The following is a 26,818-nucleotide window of genomic DNA, read 5'->3' on the forward strand; positions in this document are numbered from 1 at the left end:
GACCAAAAAATAGCGCATGTTGGAACGGACGCCGGAGTCCGGATCCGGTCCGGATCCGGTCCGGCTCCGGTCCGGCAGAACGGACGCATGTGAACGGACGCATAGGCTTTCATTGCTATTGCCGTGCGTCCGTTCCGTCCGTTCTGCAAGCGGTCCGGCTCCGGCACGGCGATTCCGGACGGCCACCGCTAATGTGAACCGGGCCTTAGGAGTAGTTTGCAGAAGTTCGTTCAGCACAACTATGAAAAAAACCTCAGCAGATTAAAACTAGATTTCTATGCACAGGGGAATAAAGTGGGTACATTGTTATCTAGCCAACTGAAAAAGGCAGCCTGAATTAAAATATCTTATCAATGGGAGCTTAAAAAAGTCTATAATCCACAAAAGGGAAAGATAAAGGTATGACAAGGTATGATAAAACTGCATTAAAATCATTTAAAATGAGAAAACCATGAGGTGGCTTACATCAATGAAGGCAAATTCATGTAACAAATATAGGTTGAGGTAAGCCACCACATATTTTTCAAATTGTAGCTGATTTCAATGAAATTTTATCATACCTTGGGCGCCTCTTTCCTTCTTTGTGTTACCCACCCTCCTTTGGGAGGGGAGTTTGACGGTCCATTCACACTTGAAATCTGCAAAACGTTTTGCGCAGGTGATTTTACAGAGATTAGCATGGTAAAATCATTGTACACTCCTGCGATTCCCGACGATCGCGATCAGCACTGTAGCACTGTACCGCGATTGCTCGAGAATTGTGGAAAATTGCTGCAGGTAACATGTTTTGCAATTGCCGTTAGTTGCGAAACACCTGTAATCCGCAGATATCGATGCAGTGAGATCACCGCCATAGGGTTATATGTCAATCAGTGGCATAGCAATAGGGTTTGCAAATACGCCGGTGCTCTCAGACCAGAGGGGCCCAAACCTCCTTATCTCTGCCACTGGCCTCAATGCATTTACAACCTCTGCATCCCCTGTTGCTATACCACTGTTTCTAAAGTAAAGAAACCTACATTGAAGCATGTTTAGCAATGATAGGATCACATTATGTAAAATGTTTTCATATGTTTTCCCCCCTTCAGAGGATCTGGTCACAGGTTCACTTTAACCTCACAATTTCATTTCATCTCACACATTTTCAGAAAGCATCAATTATTAAGAGTGGCTAAATGAATAAATAATCGTGTATTGGGAAAAGACACTCTTCTTCAACAAAGATCTGGGCCAGCTCTAATAGCTCTCTGCCACCGATGTGTGAAAACTGCTTCGCCTACCGCATGCTAAAGCAAAGATGCTTAAGGGAAGGCATGGAAATTCAGAATTTAGAGAGGCTCTAAAGTTTACAAAATTTAGCTGTCTTCGATGTAAATTGTTACTATGGTTACTTTCCAGTAATGCAGGAAAAATACTACGGACTGATTGCTTTTTCTGTAATTCAAAGGCTAACAATAGACAGCCTGAGAGACACCTTATAGCTAATTGTCCTGCAAAATGATTACTAATGTCTGCAAATATTCACTCTACGTACCTGAAATCTCATGGGAGACTACAGATCATGTGATGCTGTTTGGCTACTGGGCATAGCCTTTGTAAGATTCCAGCACCGATAATCTGGGCAGCTGCCTAGTATGATGGGGGCTAGCATGATAACAGCTTTTGACTGATGGCTAACTCTTTCTTTTATCAACCTTTTTTTTTTTTTTATCTTTTCTTAACACTCTCAGGGCTCTTTCACATCTTTGCCCGTTTTCTGCGGTTTAACGAAAAGTCACAACTTTGCGTTAACCAAGGTAAAATAAAAGTCCATAGACTTTCATTTTATCTTTCACATCGAACGCTGCATTTTGGTGTGTTGCTGTTAGATGCACCCGGGAACTTTTAATCATTCGGAGCCAGCGTTTTCCCGTTGGGTGAATGAATAGCTACTGCTGCTGATTGCATCGGAACGGAACATCCCGACGATATGCCGCAGGCCATATAACACGTGCAGGAGAACGGCTCCTGAATGCGTTCTAGATGTGAAAGAAGCCTCAGGGCTCAGACACACTAAGGTCCCTTTTCCATTGGCTGCGATCAGCTTTAAAAAGTGGATCACAGCTATTTTGCTGATCGCTAGAGCACCATGATAACATGTAAATTCCGGTGCTCATTTTCCACTACCGTGATTCGTTTTTTGCCAAAACCCAATCGCCGGCCGGCGCGATTCTCCTCACGATCATGCCACGTTCCCAACGGCTACACATGCAATCGCGGCTAGTGAAGAAAACAGCTTACGCAATCGCAAACACAGGTGATTTGCACTTGCGATCGTGCTTGCTGGTGGAAAAGGGCCCTATAAGTGCTTTTCTGAGCGCTTTTTGGCCTCCAAAAGCTGTCTAAGAGCTTTTAAAAAAACGCTCCCTTTGACTTACATGAAAATCACAGTAAAATTGCAGTAAGGCCCCCTGCACACTACAAATCTGATTTGCGATTGTGATTTGCGTTTCCGAATTGCGATTCAGATTTTTCCTGGATGCTATCAAAATAAGAAGAAAAACGCAGCATGCAGTACTGATTAAAATTTACAAATCAGAATCGCATGTAGTGTGCAAGAGGCCTAAAATCATGGTAAAATCGCGATCACAATAGAATCCGGCTCTATGTAAGTCAATAGAATGTTTTTTTAAAAGCTCTCAGAAAGCTCTGGAGGATCTGAGGCCACACCTGGCTTAGCATTGACCCTCCACACAACCTTCTACCCTATGCTCAACTCTAAAGCTCGGTACACACGGTACAATTTTGCATCAGATTGATGGATCAATCTGCTAATTTCCAACTGGTCCGATCTTATTCTGATCGATAACGTGGGTAGTTATCAATGCAAAATCTTTTGCATTATCTATCAGGAACAATTAGGGATGAGCGTAATGACCTAATTACGAATTTCCGAAATTTCGCGAAATTACTACAATTACGATTTCAGCAGTAATCGAAATTTCGTAATTTTCGCAAATTACGCAAATTTTCGTAATTACGATTACGAAATTTAGTATTTTAAAGTTTGCAAAGGTTTCTATCCCTGTAGATGCCTAAAATGAATAACCAACCTCCTCCTCCTCCTCCTCCTCCTCCTCCTCCTCCTCCTCCTCCTCCTCCTCCTCCTCCTCCTCCTCCTCCTCCTCCTCTCTCTCTCTCTCTCTCTCTCTCTCTCTCTCTCTCTCTCTCTCTCTCTCTCTCTCTCTCTCTCTCTCTCTCTCTCTCTCTCTCTTCTCTCTCTCTCTCTCTCTCTCTCTCTCTCTCTATTTAGCAGTCTATTTAGTGTGTGTTTGGTGGTATGGTGGTGAGCATAGCTGTCTTCCATGTGGTTGGCCTGGGTTTGATCCCTGGACATGTCATGAATGTGAGTATGGTTTTGAAATACTACAAATCTCTGGAGAGAGAGAGAGAGAGAGAGAGAGAGAGAGAGAGAGAGAGAGAGAGAGAGAGAGAGAGAGAGAGAGAGAGAGAGAGAGAGAGAGGAGGAGGAGGAGGAGGAGGAGGAGGAGGAGGAGGAGGAGGAGGAGGAGGAGGAGGAGGAGGAGGAGGAGGAGGAGGAGGAGGAGGAGGAGGAGGAGGAGGAGGAGGAGGAGGAGGAGGAGGAGGAGGAGGAGGAGGAGGAGGAGGAGGAGGAGGAGGAGGAGGAGGACTGGCTGGCTGGCTGGCTGGCTGGCTGGCTGGCTGGCTGGCTGGCTGGCTGTGCTATTCATTTTAGGCATCTAGAGGGATAGAAACCCTTACAAACCTGAAAAAGTGAAATTTCGGTTGGAGACACGAAATTCGTCATTACGGGAGTGAAATTTCGATTACGAAATTGTAAATTACGATTTGAAAATTAATTACGAAATTACGAATTTGGGTCGTAATGTTAAATTTCGCATTCGTAATAAAAGCAGTTCGAAATTTCGAAAATTTTGGAAGCCTACGCACAATGCAATTTCGTATCACATCACCCGTCAATTTAATGGGAAATTGTACCGTGTGTATGAGGCACACTAAACTTCCTTCCACTTGATTATCTGCCATGTTCTTTCTGCACACTTACATAACATTCTGCAGAGCTGACTAACATTTGACAGCGGCTTTGGACAGTACAGGGTTATCTTCGCTTCTGTAGGATCTCTACCATTCAGGCTGGGGGCATATAATACATGTTGCAAAGATGGTGACAGCAAACAAGCCCACGCTCCAGATTGCCCATTTAGAACCCTACATTAGGCCTTAGGCCTGGGACCCACTAGGATTAGTTACTACCCCTAATTGCAGTCGCAATTTAGTGGGTTTCTTACAATTGACAATCATTGGCAAGGCATTTTGCTGGCAATCCAAAAATGCAGTTAAAAGCGCTATAGTGGGTCCCACTCCCAGCCCTTAGACTGACTAGGTGCTATAGCAGTAATGATTCACACTATGGGCTTGATTCACTAAATAGCATGCCTTATCAGAGTTAACATACATTATCAGAGTTAACACATATTATGAGAGTTAAAACACCTTAACAGAGTTAACATACCTTATCAAGGTTAACGCCTTATCACAGTAGCATAGCAAGCGCTACAAATGTATTCCTGCTAATTGGCAAATGACGAGAGCTCCACTCATCCTGCCCTGAGCGAACACTGCTATTCCAGCGCAGGAGACTTGGGCGCAGCCGGCACCACCATAGGCTGTAATAGAAATTACGGCTATAGCAGCGCACAGGGAGTAAGTTCGGCGCCGTCAGAAGACAGAGCTGAAGTTACTTTTAAAACATTATAATTCGGCCTCCAGCAATCGCTGTAAGCTAAATTATTTCATTCCCCACCATCCATGGCGGCCTGGAAGGGGAATAGTAATTAACGCAGCCAGAAACTTGTGCAGCAGCAGGATCAACTATATAACAGCTGTATCCTGTGCCCAAGTCTCCCACATCGATTCCTCTCATACTCTGCCCTGAGCCCTTGCGGGTCCAATCACTTTAAAGGACATTATCCCCGCAATTTGATTGGCCCAATAGGCTGCCTGTCAAGTTTCCTGTCAAGTGACAGGCAGCCTATTGGGCCAATCAAAGTGTGGGGATAATGTCCCTTAAAGTGATTGGACACGCAGGGGCTCAAGGCAGGACAAGTGGAGCTCTCATCATTGCCAATTAGCAGGCATAAGTTTGTAGCGCTTGCTATGCTACTCTGATAAGGCATGTTCACTTTGATAAGGCTTGTTATCTCTGAAAAGGCATGCTAACTCTCATAAGGCATCTTAACTCTCAAACGAGTGTTAACTCTAATAAGGCATGCTATTTGTCTTAGTGAATCAAGCCCTATGTATCCTTTGCTTATTGGTAGTCCCTAATAAACCACTTCCTACTTTATTTTCAAGCTGTTAGGAATGCAATTAATATTACTTCAAAAGAGTGCTTCTTGCATCATCCCTCTGCTGTATGAGTTACCTGTTACTAGATAGCAGCTGTTCTTTGACGTAGCATGCATGCATGCTTCTGTAATCAGCACTATACCCTAAAATGACCTTTTAAAAAATAATTTGTTCTAGTAAAGAAATCGCAGGTTTTCCTGTTTTAAAAAATGTTATACAGTACCGTAAATCAGCCCCTATTAAGACACATATTATGCAGTGAGGATGAGGAACCTGTCATCTGAGAGGTAGATGAGTATAACCCATTAAAGTGAAACTGTAGTGAAAATGATGTAATTAATTCTTTTTTTTTTTTAGTTTATTTTTTATAAAATTCATTTATACATTTTTAGTCAGTGTTTGCCCATTGTAAAATCTTCCCTCACCCCGATTTAGCATACATTCTGCAATTTATCAAAGGTGACGGCATCTTTAGTCATGGAAGGTGCAGCTCTGTGTCTGAGAGCTCCAAAGCATGGTAAAATAATGCCTGGTCTCCCAGAATGCTCTGGGAGGAGAATTCCATGTAGCTAAAATGCCTAAGCTAAGCATCGTTGGGATGGCAAGGCTACATACCAATACACAGCAACATATAGATATAGGAAGTGTTTCTCATGCTGAAACCAGAAAAATGATTCTATCTTCAGAGCTGATTCCTGATTCTAGAGCATGAGTGGCACTGGAGACAAAGAAGACGTGGACCTCTAGCATATGGAGCCTGGAGGAGGTCAGCTGTGCTGCGCTGCAGCTCTGCAGGGGGGAACACGGGGGTGCCCAAGGAGAGGGAGGGAGGAGGAGCTGGGCCCCTTCCAGTGCCACTAGACAGAGATCATCTGGCTCTCTATACTGGGGAGGGCACAGCCTATTTTAAGGGGAATATGTAAAATAATATCAAAGCGCTATAGCTGATACAGGATTAAAAAGTCCAAACGGAGTGCGCTACCACAAGGTCAGGCAAGACCTAAAAACTTGTACACAATCGCTTAAGCGCACATCCTAATTCGTATAAAAGTCCATATAAACATCAATCAGGAGTTCTCATATGCCGTTCTCATATGCAATTTCTTGATCTCTTGTGCCACCATCACCATGAACAGTAAACAGACTCACCAGATGTATTGGCCACTGCTAGACTGGCCAACCATGCACAAATCCAGGAGCCTCAGTACTTCAGGATCCTGGTACCGCTGTGATGCTGTCCTTTTAGACCACCATCATTCTCCACATTATCCATGCAAAGTACCTCAAAGAAATAGCCTGCATAGCGTAACTCCGTAAAACACTTAAAACTTTAATTATAAAATTGCACTCACATGCTCCAAAAGGTATTGCACATATAGAGTATTACGGGCTCTCCCCCGTTGCCTGGCAGGGCACAGCTTGTGTTGGGTCCTCCAGCTCCCCCTCCACTCAGCTTGCAGACACCACCACCTCCACCGGCCGTTCACTTCCTGGTATGTCCAACCTCCCGCCCGATCGATTTCGTCACTCCCTCATGACTCATCAGGGGCACGGGAGTTGGAATCATTACCAGGGTTTTTATATCCTTTTCCTTAATGCTGATTGGCCGCTTCCGTCTGCTTCCGTCCGCATCATTCGCGTCAAGACGTACGTGTGATCACGTGTTTCCTTCCATCTCTATCGATTGGTCGCATCCACACGCACTACATGCGTCATTATGTCCGCGTTTGGCCACCATTTTCCGCGTCATACGCGTCACCATGTACGTATCATCCATCCGCGTCACATCCTGATTGATTTTTATGTGGACTTTTATACGAATTAGGATGTGCGCTTAAGCGATTGTGTACAACTATTTTGAGGGGAAAGCTGACCACACCAATGCAGGGGGGGGGGGGGGGGCTACATTTGGCTACCTATATTATTTCAAGGGGAAATCTGGCTATCTCTACTACTAGTGGGGAGGAGTGGGGAAAGCTCCATGTGGCTACCTATAATAAGGGGGCATCTGACTACCTATACTACTGGGGGTGGTACATGTGGCTACCTATACTAAGGGGATATCTGACCTATCTGGCTACCTATACTGCAGGAGGGGGCCATATGGCAATCTATACTGGGGGTCTACATCTAGCCATGTATACTGCAGGGATCATCTGGATACCTATACTGGGGGCTAAATCTAGCTACCTAATACTGGGAGCTATCTTTGGCTAACCCGTACTGGGGGCCACCTACAATGGGAGGTATAGTACCTCTGGCTACCACATGGCAAACAGCACGCTTGACCCTAAACAGTGGGGGAGAAAGATTTTTACATTTTCGACCTGGGAGCTATTTAGCCAAGAAATTGCCCTGTTACTATGTCTACCAATTTTATATTATGTACCAATGTCTATATTTTATGTATACCATTGCCTGTATTATTAACATACAGAGGGGCTGCAGCACACAACAGGAAAACAGTGACAGGGGCTCTTGGTTACGCTTTAACGCGCTTAAGCTCACCAACTGCGTCAAAGTGTCCCCGATCTGGTGAGTCCTACTCTAACCATGCAATGCTAGTTTTTATCAGCAATCTAGTGGGAACTAATCCAAAAACCCAAGAGTCAACTAAATAGGAGAAAAGGAAATTAAAAACACCTCACCTTCCGCTAGCTACCAAATGAACTCTCTGAACATGTGCACTCCACTCATTTATATGCTTAACTGTGCTAGAGGTGGGCGTGGTTATGCAGGCTCACAAGGGGAAAACTATAATCAATTATCAAGGGGTGACCAGCAGCAGGGGTATGCACCACTGCTGCGGGCATACTTTGCAAAAAAATTGCATTAAAAGTTGGTTTGTGCTGCTCACCCCTTGATAATTGATTTCCTGTAATATTATTACCCATCTTTGTTTCTCACTATGTACAGCACCATGGAATATGGCTCTTTATAAATCAATAATAATAATAATAATATAGAAAAGGCAGAGGCCATTTTCTGCAAGAGGGCGGAGCTACATGCCATAATCCTGCTAATATAGGGCTCCGATGAATCTCATTACACAGACGATGTGCTAGGGCATTGCAACTTTCTCACTGTAGGGTACCTATGAGGGTTTTTATGTACCCCAGAAGCGCTTTCACATTGGATCTGTCAACACATCATTTTCACTGTTATGGTCTGTTCCGTTAAAATGGACCGATTTCCTCTGTAGTGTAAACTCGACCTAATGCTGTTTTTTTAATCCACCTGATATAGTCCCATATTAAAGGTAAAAAAAGACTTCTGCCCAGAGATCCACTTTATGTCTAACCCTGGCTGCAAAATACTAAAGACAAAAAAAAGGATTAATTAAAGGAAGCAGACGAGGCCCAATTTGCATATATACAGGTTCCTGTGAATCATCCTTAACTGGCCTGACTCTGAATTTGTCCAATCCAATTTCTTCTTCATCTCTAATTACCACTTTATTCCCAAGTAATTTTATGCAGAGGAAAAAGAAAACAAATTATGAATTCATCTCCAGCAAGGCATTACAAGATACAAAACAAATTGGTTTACAAAAAAAAAGACTGGCCCTTGGGCTGGAAGGGATTACTGCCTTATCATTAACAAGACTTCCTGTGTGAAGGTGCGGCTAATGTCCTTGTTATTACTATGCTTAGCTAATGATGAGCCAGGAGAGATCAGACTCAGACAGGATTGTGAATTTAATTACCCACAGATAGAGAGATAAATTCTACTCATTCATACGGCTCTTAAAATACAATAACCATTTTATATTATATAGGGGGGGGGGGGGGACACAACATTTAAATTTCAGTTTAAATAAAACTTCATGATTTTACTCACCTGGGGGGAGGGAATTGTCACACAAAAAAGTAGAATAACTAAAAACTATCTAACTGCAGGAAGGAACAGTGCTTGCTATTGAAGCAAGTAATACTGGTTGCCAATCATTTGGGAATAGAGATTACAGCTGATGATCATATCAATATTTTCCATTTTCTAAGTTAATTGTAAACTAGTTTACAGTGTTAACCTAATAACCTTAGGTAAGTGGTAGGGAAGAGTTAGTATGAGTGCTTGAAATATGTTGGTTTAGTAGACAAGTTAGGCACCAGTTAGTTGACAGAGTTAGGCTTAGTTGCAAGGAAGGATGCTTGAAAAGAAGCTAAAGGGGGTGCCTCTCTCACCCCATCCAAAAGCAGAGCAGCACAGTGGAAGACTAATACTTGCTCCATCCGTTGGGTTCTTTTGTCTTCACTGCATCCTGTACATGTATGGCAGTGTTCTTCATCATAAGCTCCTAATGTCACGTCACATGACATTGAGAGCCTTACAGAGAAACCCCACTGTACGCTGACGGGCTGCAGTGCAGAGGAGACATGAGAACCTGACACCAATGGACAAAGTATTAGTTTTCCACTGTGCTGTTTTGCTATTGGATGGGGAGAGAGAGAGACAGACTCTCTCTACCCCAAATGTAAACAAATAGTTTACAATAAATGTTATGCCCTCTCTTACCACTTCACTCCAATACCCTCTCCTTTCCTTTATATTTCTCTCCTCTCTGCTCTTATACCCTTCTCTGATTAAGGGCCGGTTCACCCCCAATTGGCTCCCAGGGCAAAGATAACCTGGGAGCCCCTCCCACCAAATTCAGCCCCCAGGGACTAGAGATGTAGCGAACGGTTCGCCGGCGAACGGTTCCAGGTGAACTTTGGGGGTTCGCGTTCGCCTGCAGCAGGCGAACTTTGCGGAAGTTCGATTCGCCCCATAATGCACTATGAGGGTCAACTTTGACCCTCTGCATCACAGTCAGCAGGCACATTGTAGCCATTCAGGCTACACTAAGCCCTGGAGCCCCACCCACCCTTATATAAGGCAGGCTTTGGCGGCCATTAGCCTCACTCGTGTGCCTGCTAGAGACAGACTAGGGACAGCTGCTGCAGACTTGTTCTTCTAGGGACAGATTAGTTAGGTTCTTGGCTGCTTAGCTTGCTCCTGGCTGATTATTATTGCTTTTATAGCACCACTCAACAGCTCTTTTCAGAGCTCATCCTGTACTTTTTTTTTATTGTGTGTCAAACTGACACTTTTGTTGCATGCACAGCCTTGCTAATTGATAGTGTGTGTGCCACTGCCAGTAGCCCAGCACATTCAGTGACTACCTGTGTGTGTGACAGGGAGCTGCACATTGTACTACCCAGCACTGCATATACCCAGTACCTGTTGTGTTTACTTAACCCACCTCATCACTGCATATACCTAGCTTTGTGTTGAGTGAACCCAGCTCACTGCATCTAACTACTTGTTGTGTTGAGTGAACCCACCTCACTGCATCTAAGTACCTTTACTGTTCAGTGAACCCAGCTCACTGCATCCAACTACCTGTTGTGTTCAGTGAACCCACCTCACTGCATCTCAGTACCTTTACTGTTCAGTGAACCCAGCTCACTGCATCTAACTACCTGTTGTGTTCAGTGAACCCACCTCACTGCATCTAACTACCTGTTGTGTTGAGTGAACCCAGCTCACTGCATCTAAGTACCTTTACTGTTCAGTGAACCCACCTCACTGCATCTAACTACCTGTTGTGTTCAGTGAACCCAGCTCACTGCATCTTACTACCTGTTGTGTTCAGTGAACCCAGCTCACTGCATCTAAGTACCTTTACTGTTCAGTGAACCCACCTCACTGCATCTAACTTCCTGTTGTGTTGAGTGAACCCACCTCACTGCATCTAAGTACCTTTACTGTTCAGTGAACCCACCTCACTGCATCTAACTACCTGTTGTGTTCAGTGAACCCATCTCACTGCATCTAAGTACCTTTACTGTTCAGTGAACCCACCTCACTGCATCTAACTTCCTGTTGTGTTGAGTGAACCCACCTCACTGCATCTAAGTACCTTTACTGTTCAGTGAACCCCCCTCACTGCATCTAACTACCTGTTGTGTTGAGTGAACCCAGCTCACTGCATATACCGAGCATCCCCCGAGATGGACAAAATGGACAAACCAGCCAGGTAGAGGAAGAGGTAGAGGCAGACCCAGAGGTAGGCCACCAGGCACCGGCAGGTCTGTGCAAGGTGGTGTTGCTGTGATTTCGTGCGGACCTGTCCCAAAATACAGTGCTCAGAAAAAGGCACGTGTCATCACTTCCCAAAATTGTGAGGACGTGGTTGAGTATTTAACACAGAACACCTCATCTCCCGCAGCCACCAGCGCTACAACAAGCACCACATCCGCTGCATTTGACACTTTGCAGGAGTTATTTGGTGGTGGTGGTGAAATCACTGATTCACAGCCACTACTGCAACAACAACAAGAAGGCGCAGGTACACCACCTCATACGTCTGAGTTAGGTGGCGATAGTATGGATGTAACGTGTGAGGAGGGGGATGATGAACCACCTGAAGTTGGTACAGTTGAGGAGGTGCCTGAGGAAAGCGAAGCTGGACAGGAGGATTATGATGACGATTATACGGATGCCACGTATGTACCCGGTAGAGGAGATGACCAGGGGGACAGTTCAGAGGGGGAGTCAGAGGGGAGTAGGAGGTGACGACTCCATGATAGAAGCAGAGGGAGCTCATCCTCAGAAACAGCTGGGGGCTGTGTCCGGCGCCATGTATCGCCAGCTATGGACAGCCAGCCAACATGCCCTTCAACATCAGCTGCTGATGCCACCGTAGCGCCATCACCCCAGGAGGGCTCAGCGGTTTGGAAATTTTTTAACATGGTGTCTTAGATCGGAGCAAAGCCATTTGTTGTCTCAGCCAGCAAAAATTGAGCCGTGAAAAGGCTGACTCTCACGTAGGGACAAGTGCCTTACGAAGGCACCTGGAGAAAAGGCACAAAACAGCTATGGCAAGAACACCTGAGGAAAAGCAGCACACAAAAGAAAAGCCACCCTCCTTCTCCTCTTCCTACTTCAGGTGCATCGTCTTCATCTGCTTTCTCCCTTGCACCTTCACAACCACCCTCCTCCACACCACCTCTTCCCTTCAGCGGTTCCTTCTCCTCTGCCCACAGCAGTACCCAGCTGTCCGTGAAGGAAGTATTTGAGCGTAAGAAGCAAATGTCTGCCAGTCACCCTCTTGCCTGACGTCTGACAGCTGGCGTGGCGGAACTATTAGCTCGCCAGCTATTACCATACAAGCTGGTGGAGTCGGAGGCTTTCCGTAAGTTTGTGGTCATTGGTACACCGCAGTGGAAGATACCAGGCCGCAATTATTTTTCACAAAAGGCCATACCAAAACTGTACAGTGCAGTTGAGAGGCAAGTGGTGTCATCTATTGTGAAGAGCGTTGGGTCAAGGGTCCACCTGACCACGGATGCCTGGTCTGCCAAGCACGGGCAGGGCCACTACATTACATATACAGCCCATTGGGTCAACCTGGTGACCGATGGCAGCAAGCAGGGAGTACGTGGCTGCGCAGAGGACCGACTTGTCACACCTCCACGGCTTGCAGGCAGGCAGGCCTCCAGCCACCTCCTCTCCACTTGCTACCACCTCTTCGCTGTCGTCATCCTCCTCCTCCTCCTTGGCTGGTGCCGCGATCTCCTCTCCAGCTACACAGCCCCAGCACCCCAGGGCCTATGCTGCATGCCAGGTACGACGGTGTCACGCAGTGTTAGACATGTCTTGCCTGAAAGCGAAGAGTCACACTGGAGCAGCTCTCCTGGCTGCTCTTAACAAACAGGTGGAGCAATGGCTGACCCCGCACAAGCTTGAGATCGGCAACTTGGTGTGTGACAACGGCAGCAATCTCATTTCTGCGTTGAATTTGGGAAAGCTGACACACATACCCTGCATGGCACATGTGCTGAATCTGGTCGTGCAAAGATTTGTGTCCAAGTACCCAGGCTTAGAGGGAAGCAGGAGATTTGGGCGCATGAGACAAGTGGACAAAAAGGGCGCCCCTATTCACTCCCATTATAAATATCGTTTAATGGGCGCCGAACAGGGAAAAAAAGGCGCCGGAGATTATTAACGTTTTAACAAACGGCGCCCGGAGATTTTTAAGGATTTATAACTATGTTTGTGATGATTTAACTTTACTAAATGAGCCCGTGACGAATAACGTTTATGAAGATACTAAATCACTATTTCTAAAACATTTCTAAAACATTATTATCCACCCAAAAAAATTAATTACATTTTTTTATTTACAATTTTTATTTATTAATGTCTGTAAAACATTATTATCCATAGGGGGTCTTAGGTTTAGGCACCAACAGGGGGGTCTTAGGTTTAGGCACCAACAGCGGGGTCTTAGGTTTAGGCACCAACAGGGGGGTCTTAGGTTTAGGCACCAACAGGGGGGTTTTAGGTTTAGGCACCAACTGGGGGGTCTTAGGTTTAGGCACCAACAGGGGGGTCTTAGGTTTAGGCACCAACAGGGGGGTCTTAGGTTTAGGCACCAACAGGGGGGTCTTAGGTTTAGGCACCAATAGGGGGTCTAGGGGTTAGGGATAGGTACAGGGAGGGTTTTTAATAAACGTAAATATAAGTTTCAGTGTACAAATAGGGAAGATTAACGTTTTAAGAATTGCCGATCTGATACACATTATTTAGTGATTTATAAATTCTTAAAACACTATTTGTAAACAAAATTCTACACAATATTTCAATAAACGATAATACTGTTTATCGTTTACACCACGCGCCCTTTTTTCCCGATGCCCTTTTTTGATGTACGTGGCTTAGAGGACGTCCTGAAGCAGGCCAGGAAAGTGTGTGGGCATTTCAGGCGCTCTTACAAGGCCATGGCATTCTTTGCGGACATTCAACGTAGAAACAACTTTCCGGTGAGATGCCCGATTTGCGATAGCCCGACTCGCTGGAATTCCACCCTGCTGATGTTCTCTCGCCTGCTAGACCAGGAGAAAGCCGCCACCCAGTACCTGTATCATTACAGTACAAGGACACAATCTGGGAGGATGGGGATGTTGTGGCCCAACAACTGGACTCTGATGCGAAATGCATGCAGGGTCATGGAGCCCTTTGAGGAGGTGACCAAACTGGTGAGTCGTGCTGAGGGCACCATCAGCGACTTAATCCCCTACACCTACTTCCTGGTGCGTGCCATGCGTAGAGTGGTGGATACAGCTGTGGAGGAGCGTGAACGCGAACAGTTACGGCAGCAGGAGTCGTGGGAGCGATTTACATCCGAACCCGATGTTTCCACAACACCTGTGGCAGCACAGAGGGGGGAGGAGGAGGAGGAGGAAGAAGAGGAGTCGTGTGGGGAAGGAAAGGAGTCAGACTCTGATGATGGTGATGAGGAAGGTGTTTCTGTGGAGGAGGAAGAGGCGGCGGAAGAAGAACAACCGCGGCAGCCGTCACAGGGGGCTTCTGCTGCTCCACGTTCCCGTGGTATTGTTCATGGCTGGGGGGAGGAAGAGGAGTTGTGTCCCGTCACTGAGGAAGAGCAAGAGGAGATGAGGAGTACGTTGGCATCCAGCTTTGTGCAGATGTCCTCTTTCATTTTGTCCAGCCTGTTGAGGGACCCCCGTATCAAAAAACTCAAGGCGAATGACCTGTACTGGGTGGCCACGCTACTAGACCCTCGGTACAGGCACAAAGTGGCGGACCTGTTACCAACTCAACAGAAGGCGGAAAGGATGCAGCACTTGCAGAACAAGCTGTCGATGATGCTTTACAATGCGTTTAAGGGTGATGTGGCTGCACAACGCAATCTAGGTACCACTGGCAGTAACCCTCCTCCTCCCAAGTCCACGCAAGCAAGGACAGGACGCTCCAGTGATCTCAGGGTGATGTCGGACATGCGGACATTCTTTAGTCCAACTCCTCGCCATAGTCCTTCCGGATCCACCCTCCACCAACGCCTGGACCGGCAGGTAGCCGACTACCTGGCCTTGAGTGTGGATGTAGACACTGCGAAAAGCGACGATGAACCCTTGGACTACTGGTTGCGCAGGCTTGACCTGTGGCCAGAGCTGCCTCAATTTGCCATACAACTTCTCTCTTGCCCTGCCGCAAGCGTCCTGTCAGAAAGGACCTTCAGTGCAGCTGGAGGCATAGTTACTGAGAAGAGAAGTCGCCTAAGTCACGACAGTGTTCAGTACCTGACCTTTATCAAAATGAATGAGGAATGGATCACGGAGGGTTACTACACGACCGAAGACTAAGTCAGTCCCCACACACAGCATCTCTGCCTGCAGGCCGCTTGCCTTCTCCGCCACCACCAACAGGGTGCAGGACTCTAATCGGATTCCTGAATCGGCCGCTACACTAATTTTTCTGGTGCGTGTACATGCCTGCCTAATTTTTCTGGCTGCACTGCGGGCGGCTGCAACAAATAAACAAAAGGCATGTACATGTGCCCATCCCCCTTCGTGATCACTACCTTGTCGCGGTGAAGGGGCTTGCGTATCACAATGAAGCAATGACCGCCGGCTATTTGAGTGTCTCGGGTGGGGGTGGCATACAAAAGATAATAAGGTCGTTGATTCATTGTGGTCAGACCAAATTTGATCAGCTGGACAGTCACTGTTGTTCTATCATTGAGCTACCACAGCCCGGCGACCATATGAGCTTGAAAAACGCCACGGCCTACACTCTGGCCACGGTGCGCACCAGTCCAGCACGGCCGTCACTACGCAAACAGCTGTTGGTGGTGCGTTACACAGTGAGTTTGGTGTGTCAGTGTGAAGCAGAACTCTAATTACACTCCCTGATTGATGTTTGAATGCACTTTAGGCCTGCAATTTAGCATTCAATGTGATTTCTGCCCTTAAAACGCTGCTTTGCGTCAAATCCAAATTTTTCCCCGGGACTTTGGGCATGTATCCCACTCCGCCATGCCCCTCTCCAGGTGTTAGACCTCTTGAAACATCTTTTCCATCACTTTTGTGGCCAGCATAATATTTTCTATTTTTCAAAGTTCGCATCCCCATTGAAGTCTATTGCGGTTCGCGAACTTTTCCGCGAACCGAACCTTCCGCGAAGGTTCGCGAACAGGGTTCGCGAACCGAAAATCGGAGGTTCGCGACATCTGTACCAGGGACCCAGGTCAGCTGTTGCCCTCTAATTGACCCCTGATCTTCCTCTCATCTCTCTTGGTCTCCCTGGGGCTCCTGCACAATAGTAACATTATATTTCACCTATCCCGGCTGCTAAGACCTGCTCCCGTCTTCTTCCCGCTGCCTGCCTGTGTGACCCAGCACATGTTAGCGTTATGACATGCTCTGGATTTCAAGAGAAAGGCAGCGGGGTGAAGATGGGGAGCAGGTTGGAACAGTTAGCACAGGTGAAGTGTAGTGCGGCTATAGTGCAGAAGCCCCCGGGGGGCACAGAAGAGTTAAGGGGGAGGTGCCAGCGATAATGTTTCTTACAGTATCCAAGTGTCTTGGATACCTATAGGTGGCTCCTAAATACTGTAAAAAAAACTTTATAGGTGGCACTTGGATACTGTAAAAAAATAAAAAATGGGTTGCACTTGGATGATGTGACCCCCCCTCCCCCCGCCGACATTCCCATGGCTCCTTGTTCCTCAGTAAACTGTGCAGGTGAGGGAGTCTGCAGCATCGGATGTCTTCTTCTTACAACAAAGATGAAGGTGCAGTCCATCAAGCATCTCAACACCAGGAAGAAGAGGAGCTTCAGGCCAAAGGAAACTAGCCAGGGGCCAGCGCATCAGAATCAGAAAAAAATATATCCCTCCTGCTGCTGCTCACCAGCACCAAGTGCACACCTTTCACAAAGACACGCCACGGTACAAATTTTAATTTTTAAATGGGTGATGCTTGGGAGCCTTCATGGACTCTGGGCCCGGGGGCAATACCTTTCCTTGCCTTAACTGAAGCGCCGTTCCTGTTCTGATTATCTTCTTATGTTATCCTCTAATGTCCTCCACTATTTCTCCTCTTTCTCTTCTCCTTTCTCTTTTTCCCTTTGTTGAAAACAAATTGAGAGAAAGTATTTGGCTTGAGCCTCGAACCCCTTGAGGGTCACGTGACAGGGAGCCGGCGAATGACAGCAGTGTTCTGCTGTGAAGCAGAATCTGGAAGCAGGAAACAATTACAGACGGTTCCACCACTCGCTACTCTGCATGGCGGGAGGAAGTGACAGGGAATGTTTTTATGAGTGAACAGGCTGTTTTTTGGCTATTTGGCTGCACTTGCGGTTGGGGAGTGGGAGGAGGGGGGGCCTGTAGGCCCCCTGCGATGGCAGGGGTCCAAGGGGTTATTGTTACGCATGGTCACGTGGTTTGCAGTTGCAGCGTTTGATCTGATACATGAATTAAAAAAAAATAGCATGTATTTACATAGTTTCCAGTAGCCAGGCTTGTTTACTCCATCCATAGTGAGGCAGAAAATTGTATCCACATTTCCTGCTCTTCGGAGAATAGTACGTTCACCTTCAAACCAGCACACTCTCCATTCATGACTGCAAAACGTGACGTACAAACACTAAACGGCCGTGACATTCTTACCCTCACACTCCCAAATGCATAGCAAAAACATAAAAACACATTTAACACACACAAAACAACAAGGTTCTTTTTTTTCCTTTCTCTTTTACGCTTTGTTGCCGCCTTATCCTCACAAAACACCTTTTCTGCCTTTTATTCCCAATCAGAAATACATTAAGGTGGGCGGCCTTCATATCCAGAGGCAGCTAATTGATGTGAAGGACGACCACCTGATGAACAGGAAGATTTTTATTTATTTATTTTTGTTTTCAGTATGTAAACATTGGTGAGTAGTGCCTTTTTATACACTTCCTTCACTGACATAAAAACGTAACTATGGTTTTGCATCAAATTATTACATATCCCTACATTTGGGGCTCTTTTTAAAAAAGGGACGTTAGAGCTGTGTTTTACGAACATTTTTTTATTAATGCATTTATTAAATACCACCTAGGGTGGAATAAACAATACAATTCAAGGATACTTGCTGGTAATTCTAACTTAAAGGACATCCAAGATGAAAATAGACTGATGAGATAAACAATTGTATCTATCATCCTTCTCCTATAAATGACTTTTTTTTAGGTATCTCACAGGTTTATTTATATTTAGGGCCACTTTTTAGGTTTTTACTGTTTCATTGTTTCTGCTTCATGACACATTCATTGTAGTATGCCAGAGCTAAAATCTATGAACCATTGACCCGTTCTATTTTCTTTCTCAGAAACAATTTTCTGCTAGGAATATGTTTTATGGTTGTAATTCCTTATTAGTGAGGGTTACACTGTATTCCAACCCAGGCCCGACCCAGACAGAAACTGTCATTTACATACCTGATGTTTAACTTTTTTTAGGCAGATAAAGAAAAAAAGAAACACAGCATAGTTATTAGTGCACTTGGCACTGTACATACACATGTCTATCTCATCATGTCACATGTCACCTCGGGTATCCTTTAAGATAGAGTGCAAGGGTAAATAATTAATCCATTAGCCAGTAAATAGGCAATTTTGTTAAAGGGTATGCGCTTTTGTTAAAGGGCAGTGGAGCTGGGTATGCTTTTAAGCATACCCATGTCTATTTAGGGCTAGCTATACACTCGCCAGCCCCTCTGGTAATCTCTAGCCATCCAAATATGCCAGCTCTCAATTGCATTGAAAGGATGACTCCTAAAGAAAGTCACGCTGTGACCCGAACAATGATGTATGCGGGTCCTTACAGCGCATGCACAGGCTCTGTCTCCGGGATCCGTTGAAAAGGGCGCCTGAGCTGCCTGTATGAAATGGTAAAATTGCTGGCAAACGATTGAGGTCCGCACAATCTTCAAGTCGTTTTTCAATTCTTTATTATCAAAGAGAATAAAACATAATGCTATCAGCAGCAACAGTCAGCTGTTTCGGGCTCCTGTCCTTTTTCAAGCCGCCCAGCATTGACAATGCTGGGCGGCTTGAAAAAGGGCAGGAGCCCGAAACAGCTGACTGTTGCTGCTGAAAGCATTATGTTTTATTCTCTTTGATAATAAAGAATTGAAAAACGACTTGAAGATTGTGCGGACCTCAATCGTTTGCCTTGCTGTATACACTCTGGCGGTACCCAGAGGGAAGGTCCAGCACATCTAGTCCCTGGTCTTAGGGATTTGGCCGTTTGAGTGCGGTTCCACTACAAACAAGTTACATGGTAAAATTGCTGTGCGCTCCCTGCTACAAGGTGGTAAAATGGGCGCCCAAGTTTTGATACAGGCTACAAGCAGGCACCACTTGGTAGCCCATATTGTTTGGCTACAAAAGGGAGACCCTTTGTAGCCCATGTTTTTCGGCTACAAGGTTTTGGGCTACAAGGGGCACCCCTTTGTAGCCCATATTTTATCGGCTACAAGGTTTTCGGCTACAAAAGGGTGCCCTACTGTAGCCCATATTTTTTATTCAGCTACAAGGTTTTCGTCTACAAGGTTTTTGATTCTGCTTCAGCTTTTATAGCCGATATTTTTGATACAGGGGTACAGGGGGGATTGGGCAACACAAGCGGGGGTCTTAGTGTTAGGCACCAGAGGCAAGCCATGACATAATGCAATATTTTTGAAAGTGGAAAGTATACTTCAATGCTTAGCAAAATAAATGAAAGAAATAGGAAAAACTTTACAGGCTGGCTTGGAATATATTTACATGGCAATTATTTCTAAGCATCTCAAAACTACTTTTACAAGTACTGATAGAAAAGCCTGATAAAATGTAAGACTCCGTCTGTTATAAAGTAGATCATTTCAGCCCAGGATAATGGATATTTTCACACTGCTTGTCATGAACCGTGAACATGAGATAATTGAACCAATTATAGTCTGGGCTGCCACTAAACTCTTTATCCTAACTTATGCCAGTTGTTACCAATTACCTAGAATAAAAAATCACACATCTCCAGGATTAGTCCCTTTATATAGGGAATGATCACTGCTCTATATATAGACAATATTCACACTGGCACTCCTTGGAGGAAAGTAAACATAAGGGGAGACTTGATGAAATCCTGATTTATTGTCTCAGAGACAAATATATCATTGTGTAGTTCACAGGGGCAGAATTTACAACAAAATGCCTAGAATGCATGTTGAGAAAAAAACAAATATATATATATATATATATATATATATATATATATATATATATATATATATATATATATATGTATAGAACAATATATTTAGCAGTAAGTATGGACACAGCTTAGAATTTTTTCTTAACTTTTTAGGAGTGTAGAGAAAACTCAGAAACTAAAGGTGGACATACATCAGGCGACTTAGCAGCCGATCGACCATCCAAATCGATTATTATAATCAAATTGGATGAAAATCGTTGCCGCCAAGTGCATGACCGACAAAGCGAACAATTTCAGGACAGAAATTGGTCGCTTTGTCTAATGTGCATGCTGCAAGATGTCGGGCCGAAGTTGGTTGGGTGTGCGGCGATATGGCGGCACTTTTAGGAACGAGCGATGAGACGATGAAACCCTCGCCTCAATGTATAAATGTGCCCCCCGTGTGCATTTATACATTACCTGTCCTGTTGCAGACTCTGCACGATGTCCCGTAACCTCCGGGCGGCTATCTGTACACGCTACTGGTGCCTAGCATCTGACATCAGACACTATGTGCCGACGTCAGACGCTATGCACCAGTAGCGTTTATGGAGAGCCGCCCGGAGGTTACGGACACCGCGCAGAGGCTGCAACAGGACAGGTAACGTATAAATGCACACAGGGGGCACATTTATACATTCGACAGTAGCGGCAGTGCGGACACAACATGCTCAGCTAATTTCCTGAAGATTTCATGCTGAAATCGGACGGGAATCGCCCTGTAGTATATGGGCAGAATCGACAGGAGACAAATTTATCTCTAATCAGATTCGATTAGAGATAAATTTGACTCTTTACGACTCTGCCCATAATCGTCAGGTGTATGGCTACCTTAACCTGCTGAGCGGTCTGGACGAGCTCAGCTCATCCAGTACCGCCAGAGCCTGCCGCTCAGGCCCTGCTGGGCCGATTTGGCTCAAATAAAAAGCAGCACACGCAGCCGGCACTTTGCCAGGCGTGTGTGCTGCCTGATCGCCGCTGCAGTGCGGCGAAAGAGGGTCCCCCCAGCCGCCTGAGCCCAGCGTAGCCGGAACAAAAAGTTCCGGCCAGCGCTAAGGGCTGGATCGGAGGCGGCTGACGTCAGGACTTTCAGTTGGCTGCATGAAATAGTTTTTTTTTTTATTAAAAAAAAACCCTCCCGCAGCCTCCCTGGCGATCTTAATAGAACGCCAGGCAGGTTAAAGAGGAACTCCAGTGAAAATAATGTAGTAAAAAAAGTGCTTAATTTTTTACCATAATTATGTATAAATGATTTAGTCAGTGTTTGCCCATTGTAAAATCTTTCCTCTCCCAGATTCACATTCTGACATGTATTACATGGTGACATTTTTACTGTGGGCAGGTTATGTAGCTACTCCTAGCTGTTTTGGCTGTTAGAGACAGCTGTAAATAGCTAATTCCTGTCTGTGAACATTGTTACATTGTAGCAGTTTGCCCAGAGTACTGCGGTACTCAGAGCTTCTTGTGGGAGGGGTTTCAGCACAAAATCAGTCATACAGCGCCCTCTGATGGTCTGTTTGTGAAATTATATTTCTCATGTAAAAGGGGGTATCAGCTACTGATTGGGATAAAGTTCAATTCTAGGTTGGAGTTTCTCTTTAAGCATTTGTTATAATTACGGGATTGATTTCCAAAGCTTCTCTCTTAAATCTTCTCATCTCAGCCCTTATTCAATTCACCTTTTCTCCTAATTTTTCTCCCAGGTGATATTTTCACACCTCATTAATAATATGCCTTTTTAGCTACCAGCAAGCAAGAAAATACTCTGAATAATTTTGATAATACTTTTTCATCTTCTTTATGGTACTTTTTCAATTGAAGATTGCTGAAAAGTTATTTTAAATGGAAGATGAAAAAGTATCTCCTAGGAGAAAACTCAGGAGAAAAAGTAAATGGCATATGGGCCCCTATTTCTTTTTCACTGCATCCACCAGTAGAGCTAATTCATGAGATAAACAAATAAGGGACCTGGGCCCATATGCAATTCACTTTTTCTCCTCAGTTTTCTCCTAGGAGATCATTTTCAACTTCTTTTTAAAATAACTTTTCAGCACTTTGCAATTGAAAGAGGACCAAAAAGTAGATTAGTAATGCTAATATTGTCAATGGTAAAACAGCGCAAGTTTCCACAATCATAAAAAAGGATTAAGAATGATGCCAAATCACCAGTTTCCAAAGCTGTCTCAAACGTGTTCACCATCACCAGTATAGGAAATTAGGCTTGCCAAATCCTAACAACCCACATTATAAGGTTGCATATAGGCTCAAGACACTTCCTATGGCGGAACATCAAGGCTTTACTCCCAGGAAATTCCACAGGTAGTAACAAGCAGTGTACGAAAGACTGAGATAATGGTGGTGGTATGTGCGCTCCTCTCTATCTACGTCTCCTAGTTACCTGGCTCACACTATATGATGGATCGCTGCACTCTGGGGGGTATCACCACCCTATTGGTATATAATTATGGTTATAGTACAGCGCTCTACACCTTACATTAACAATATGAGATAAACCCTCACCGTAATTGTATAAATGTGCCAAAGTTCAAATGTAGATATAATGACCAAGAATTGAACTTTATCCCAATCAGTAGCTGATACCCGCTTTTACATGAGAAATAGAATGATTTTCACAAACAGACCATCAGGGGGCGCTGTGTGACTAATTTTGTGCTGAAACCCCTCCCATAAGAGGCTCTGAATACCGCGGTACTCTGGGCAAACTGCCACAATGTAACAATGTTCACAGACAGGAAATGGCTGTTTAAAGCTGTCTGTAACAGCCAGAGCAGCTAGAAACAGCTACATAACTTGCCCACAGTAACAATGTCACCATGTAATACATGTCAGAATGTGAATCTGGGAGAGGAAAGATTTTACAATGAGCAAACACTGACTAAATCATTTATACATAATTATTGTAAAAATGAAGCACTTTTTTTATTAAATTATTTTCACTGGAGTTCCTCTTTAACCAGACAATGGAAAAAGGTCTATAGATACCGCCCTTCTCCTTCCTGACAGGTTTCGCAAATTGTGCAAACTTGCGATCCCCTGATGATGTAAGTTTGCAAAACTGTTCGAGAAGTAGACGGGCAGCACCTATAGACCTTTGGCCATTGTCTGGTTAACTCACATGTGCATCTTGATGCTGGAGTTCCCTGTGCATGGGCCCTCATATGTAAGTGACCCCATATGTAAGTGCTCATAGTGTATCTACAACCTTATGGTTCACATACACTTGTCAATTTCTCCTGGCACCTTAGATCATAGTAATCGATCATAGTAATCGAATCTGCTGGCGATGCCAAAGCATGGTTGTCCGACCGTAATTTCGATCAATTTCTGTCTGGACTCGATCAAAACTATTGATTGCGCAGAGCGGAAAGATCTGGCTCGAAAGGGGGCAGCCTAGTGTGCAGCTGTACCAAAGTTATATTTCGGGATGACCAAAAAACTCCGGCTGGTCTGCCCATCTAAGACGTGCTCCCCCGAGCCTTGCAGAAAGCTGGCAGTGGAGCGTACACTGACCTGTATGCTGCTGTGTTTCCCTGTGCCCTGTCTCCTCTCTTCATCCCACTGGCGCACCTGTACTCCATGACCTAATGAAATGTACGTTACGTGACCATGTACATGCGCTGGATCATGGGGGAACAGGCACACCGGCAGGAAGTGAGAGAGGACACAGGAGGAGCACACCAGAAGGGAACACATTAGATGGGGAGACCTGGGAGCCCAGCAGGCAGTGACTCCACAAATTTTCAATACATTTCATGCTGAACTGTATTGAAAATCTGCATCCAGTGTGTGGCAATAATAGATCCCCCTCCAATCAGATTTTAATCGCAGAGGTATGTATGTATCTGATGGTCGAATTTGGTGGTAATCTATTAGTGTATGTTTTACACTAGGTATTATTGCGTTGCAATCTCAGTTGTGATTCTAAGTGCACCTAGTGCACGTAAGTATGGCGTGATCCAACAAGTGTCCTGGCGTTTTTGTTGTAAAAATCACATTGCAATCGCATTGCACTAAGGTTCCTTTCAGACGGGCGCATTTGCTGGGCAGTTCGGTCTCCCATCTCCCGGCTGCCAATGCAATTCAGGTGCAATTTAAATAACTGAACCATAACGCCATGAATATGTAGCGTTGACACACAGTGGCGTTACTGGGCGGTGGAGGAATGCGACATGTCGAGTCTTAGCGCGGCCACAGCCATGCTCAGATCTAACTCTGTGGGGGGAGCCATCTGTACATCGCCAGTACCGGGGGAGCTAACAAACGCCCAACTGGTGCAGGAGAGCAGCTGACAGGTGGTGAATTCACCACTTGTCAGCTGCATGTGTGGCCTGTGTGAAATTCCCATGTGATTTCCATCAGTGCAGTAAGCGGCTAGCATTTTTGCATTCTGTAAGTAAAATAGGATTACAAACCACTGCTAGTGAAAAACAGCCCATAAAAGTATTAAAAACACCAACACTGAATGATTACATTTTCTTTAAAATGCTTTTAAATGAAAGTGTAGGGTTCTTCATTCCCTTTGACATTGTATGTGTTTGTACATGCATGTGTCTCTTTCTGCATGCATTCTGTAAGTGCCTGTGTGCACGTGTCTCTGTGTGCATGCATGTTTGCATGCGTATGTGTTTTGTCTGTGTGCATGTGTGTGTCTGAGCGTTCATGAGTGAGCATGTATATTTTTTAAACAATGCTAAGTTCACTTTAACAAGCAAATGTTATAGTCTTGGATTACAGGAAGAAAAACACCTGATATCTTAGCAGAACATTACTATGCAGTTGACCATGAGACTGCATTCACTGATTATTTTTACTTCCGCTGTGCCATGAACTTAACAGTGTAACAGACATAATCACCTTCCCATGTAAGTTGTTGGGGATCATTTTAAAACTATAAATCTCTCAGCGCTTATTGGCTTTGTGCAATCATTCATTTCCACAGTCAGACTGTCCATCGACAAGTGAAAAAACCCATTATCTTGTAGCAGGGATGAAAGGTGGCCACAATCCCATTTTTAGAGCAAGCTTAGCTGTCATTCTCCAGTTCAAACAGCGCAGAGCAAAGGATCCCCGGAGACTCTATTATGTCTTGTGCATTGCCCGGGAAAGTAAATTGCCAGTGAGACTTTTCTCCTAGACTTTAGAAGCCACTCATTAGAGGTCTAACAATACATGTGCCTCAAAAGTGAGCTACCCAAGTCGATGCTGGAATGAGAGTCATTGCGAGAGGGAATTAGTTACTGGCCATAGATGGCACTTTTACAAATGTTGACAATGTGTCGCCAGCATTTATATGACAATAGGCAGATGGAATAATGCCATGCTCATTGCACGAAGCTTGCCTTAAAGAGGAACTGTAGTGAAAATAAAGTAATCAATAAAAATGTATATTTTCTAAGACCATGGTGGTGGTGCCTAACCCTAAACCCCCCCCCCCCCTGGTGGTGCCTAACTCCAAAAAAAACCAGTAGCGTCTTATCCTAACCCCCCCTTCTGACGCCTAACACTGAAACCCCCTTTCTCTGCTGCAAATAACGTTAATACAAAAAGCGATACATTTGTAAATAAATACATTTCAAAATGATAATTTACGAAATTATAATTGTCAAAACAAATTTCAAAATTATATTTTTCAAAACACTAACTCACAAAACAAAACATTTTGATTGGACGGGCCCAGCCCCCACTACCTATTTCTTCTTTGGCACCCAATAGCCGATATTTTGTATTAGCGTCTATGGGGCACCCAAAGTATATATAAATATTTTGACTTCCCAAATTGTGAAAAGATTGCATAGCGATGCAATTGCTATGCAATTTTCCTGCATTAGCTCTAGAACACGAACAATGCAGCAGGCAATACGATTGCAATCAGAAAAAATCTCATCGCAAACGCATAGCACTAATGCAATTATCCACCCGTGGTTTCCATTCGTTCAGTGAGTACTTCGCATTTAGCGATATGAAAGGAATTGTGAGTATATATGTGATGATGATGATATGTACGGTAATATGCAGAACATAGAAGCCATATTTTTCATTTTGTGTCATGTGTAGGGCTGAAGGTAGCTGCTACTTTGAGCTTCTGCATTCAGTTCCTCTGGAACTTGGACACTGCTAATTGGATCTCCTGTAGGCCAGAATAGTACATTTGCATCTGAAGGTGAACGCAGGACCTGCTAATGTGATTGCCTGTATGTTAATGACACTACATTTGCATTCAGTTCCTCTGGATACAGGTAATAAGGTAACGACCCTCTATTTTGTCCTGGATCTTGCATTGCTTTGAACTTTGTGTATAGGTAAACAAGCCAAAATACAATCCAGATTAAATGAGTCTGGACAGTTGGAAGCTAACACAGGAAT

The sequence above is a fragment of the Hyperolius riggenbachi genome, chromosome 11 (assembly GCF_040937935.1).
Source record: "Hyperolius riggenbachi isolate aHypRig1 chromosome 11, aHypRig1.pri, whole genome shotgun sequence".
NCBI lineage: Eukaryota > Metazoa > Chordata > Amphibia > Anura > Hyperoliidae > Hyperolius > Hyperolius riggenbachi.